The sequence below is a fragment of the Tupaia chinensis genome, unplaced genomic scaffold, assembly GCF_000334495.1.
Source record: "Tupaia chinensis unplaced genomic scaffold, TupChi_1.0 Scaffold000355_1, whole genome shotgun sequence".
In the NCBI taxonomy this organism is placed as follows: Eukaryota; Metazoa; Chordata; class Mammalia; order Scandentia; family Tupaiidae; genus Tupaia; species Tupaia belangeri.
In genome coordinates, this window is record NW_006159850.1 from 2,713,189 (window position 1) to 2,716,873 (window position 3,685).

The following is a 3,685-nucleotide window of genomic DNA, read 5'->3' on the forward strand; positions in this document are numbered from 1 at the left end:
GTGGCCAGCTCTCCTGTGGCCACCTCTCCTGTGTGCCCAGCTCTTCTGTGGCCAGCTCTTCTGTGGCCGGGAGGGTGACGCTCTGATGGTGACACAGCAAAACCCTGTTTAAAGATTTTTTTTTAATTAAACATTTTGAAAAGAAAGAAAACTTAGATGAGATGGACAAATTTCTAGACATGTATAATTTATCAAGATTGAACAAGGAAGAAATGGCCTGAATAGATCCATAACAAGCAGTGAGATCTAATCGGTAGTAAATAGTTTAAAAAAATAAAACACCCAGGTCTTGATGGCTTTGACAAACTTTTAAAGAAGAACTAACCCCAATTCTCCTCAAACCACTTCTAAAAATACCCAAAGGAAGACTCCTCCCAAATTTATTCTATGAAGCCTCTGTCATCCTGATTCCAGAAACAGACAAGGACAGTAAAGAAAGAAAGAAATGAAGCTAGAGGCCAATATCCGTGATTAATACAGATGCAGTCTTTCTCAGCAAGGTACTAGCAAATCATATCCAACAAGCCATTAAGAAGATTAGACGTCATGACCAGGCAGGCTTTATTCCAGGAATGCAAGAATGGTTCGACACACACAGAACAAGCAGTGTAATGCGGCACATTAACAGAAGGTGAGCAGCTGATCACGCCCATCGATCAGAGAAAGCATTTGATGCAATACAACATACCTTCATAACTAAGACGCTCGGCAAAGTCAGCACAGAACGGGCATTCCTCAACACAAGAGAAGCCATCTGTGGCAAACCCATAGCTAACATCATACCGAGTAGGGAGAGCTGAAGGCTCTTCCACTCGAAATTGGAAGAAGACAAAGCTACCCACCTTCCCCACTCCTCTCAGCGTGGGGCCTGAAGCCCTAGCCAATGCAATTAGACAGAGAGTCAAATAAAAGGCTTCCAGATAGGAAAAGAAGACATGAAACTACCTCTGTTTCTAGATGAAATGGTTCTATGCCTATAATAACCCCAAAAGAATCCACCAGAAACCTGTAAGTGACGAATGAATAGAGGAAAGTGGAAGGCTACAGTGCCAACATACAGAAGTCTATCACAGTTTAATACACTAACAGTGAACCAGCTGAGATAGACTTGAAGAAAGCAGTCCCATTTCCAACAGCAAGACAGTAAAATATCGAGGAATAAACAACCGAAAAAGGCAAAGAGCTCTACAAGAAAAACTATGAAACACTTGAAAAAGAATTTTAAAATGATACAAAAAAGTGGAAAAAGCATCCCATGTTCCTTCATTGGAAGAATTAATATAATCAAAGCGTTAATCCCACCCAAATTAATCTATAAATTCAATGCAATTCCCTTCAAACTACCAGAGATACTTCTCACAGAAATAGAGAAAACAGTAATAAGTTGTGTCTGGAATCATCAAAGTTCATATTGCCAAAGCAATACTGTAGGAGGGGGATAAAGTAGGAGGCAGCCCCTTCCCGACCTCAGAACATGTTACAGAGCTGTGATCACCAAAACAGCATGGCATTGGCACAAGAACAGGCAGGTAGACCAATGCAACAGAATTGAGAACCCAAAAGTAAGCCCTAAACACACAGCAAACTGACCCTTGACAAAGGGTACAAGACAATCCAGGGGAAAAAGAAAATCTCTTAAGCAAATGGTGCTGGAAAAACTGGATATCCATCCACCTGCCGAAGAATGAAACTGGACCCTTGTCTTGCATCATTACCAAAAATCAACTCAAAATGGATCAAATATTTAAACGTAAAACTTCAAACTATAAAACTACTGGTAGAAAATACAGGGGAAAGTCCTGGAGATCTTGGAGTAGGCAAAGACTTCTTAAAGAAGACCCAGAAAGCACAGGCAATAGTCCTAAAGATAGACAAGTGGGACTACATCAGGCTACAAAGCTTCTGCACAGCAAAGGGACCATCATTAGACGGGGGAGACAGCCCTCAGAGTGGGAGAGTATATCTGCAAACGATGCTCAGGTAAGGGACTCACAACCAGAGTATACAGGGAGCTCAAGCAGCTGACCCGTGGAAAATAATCAGTCCAGTTAAAACTGGGCAAATGAGCTAAATAGACAACTCTCCAAGGAAGACAAACAAATAACCAGAAAGCATGTAAAAACCTGCTCAACACCTCTTATCAAAACGGAAATGTGGATCAAAACCGCAAGGAGATACCAGTTAACCCCAGTCAGGATGGCTAAAATTAAAAATATAAATAAATTAATTAAAAAATTAAACAGATAAGTACCAGCGAGGCTGTGGTGAGAAGAGAGCTCTCTTACGCTGCTGGTGGGAATATCAACCAGAGCCACTGTGGGGAGCCGCACGGAGATTCAGAAACCTGCAAGTAGAGCTACCATACCGCCCAGTAATTCCTCTCTTACATACTTACTGAAAGGATAGAAAAAGCATCGATCGGAAAAAAAGCTTGCACATCCATGTTCACTGAAACATTATTTACGATTGCTGGGACGTGGAATCACCCCAAATGTCCAAAAGTAACAAGTGGATTGAAAAGATGTGGCACATAGACTCTCTGGAATACGCCATAGCCATAAAAACACTGAGACCCTGACATTTGACACAAAGTAGATGAATTTGGAAGATTCGATGCTAAGTGAAGCAGACTATGAGAGACAGGCTTCCAATGTCCCCACTCGGCATCGCCCCAGCGTCGCCCGCTGTGCAGAGATGGGAAGATGGGAAGGTACAGTAGCAGGAGGGTGACTGCAGACGCTAGGCGTGCTAATGGAGGGAAGCGGGGTGGACAGTACACTTAGCTGACGACACTGCACATGTTCCTGCCTTTGTCTTAACTGACACGCACTGTATTCACGCGGGGGAGGACAGGTACGCTATAAAGATACACAGTGATCACATGTAAATAATAAACATGACAAAAATGTCTAAGAGAAACGAGGAGATAGTTTGTGAAATAACAATGCGGGAAAACAGGATGTACAATGATACATGTAACAATTCAAACTGTGTCTAAATGCGCAGAGAATTAAAAGCGCGAAGCGCGGGAGGCCTCAGGCCCAGAGGGCGGGTTAGAGGTGGCGAGGAAGCCTGTCCGTGAGCATTTCCATTTTTGAAAAAGCTTTCTACCACGAACGTTTGCTTCTTGATAGGCATGGTACGTATTCGCAGTTGAAACCGGTGTCCATCGGCGCTGAAATTCCAGGTTGGGAGCCAAGACACGAGGCCAGGCGGGAGTGTGCGGGAGGAGCGCGCCCACCTGGAGCGCGGCCAGCGAGGTTCCCATCCAAGGACCACTCGCCACGAGGCGTGTTCCAGAGGCCGGGGTGGCTGCCGAGAACGCGCTCCCTCTGTCGGTCAGGAGACCGCTTCTGGGGCCGGCGCTTTGGGTCCAAATATCTAAGAGCCTCATCTGGGAAAGGCCATCAATACCCACCTCAAGGCTGTGGCATCACCGGGGTGATGGCTGTGAGGGCTCCATGACATCAGCGTGGCTGTGGCTCCCCGCCTTGCTTCAGGGGGCACCCGTGCGCCTGGGGGAGGGGGAGAAGGCGGCACCCCCAGCTTCTGAGTGGAGCTGCTGCTCGCAGGTCCTGCTGGGAGGGAAGGACCCCCCCTGCATGGGCGACTGCAGTCCTGCCGGGCCACCTCATGGCCACCTTCAGCTGGGGAGGCTCTGGTGAGAGCCCTGGACTGGCCCCCT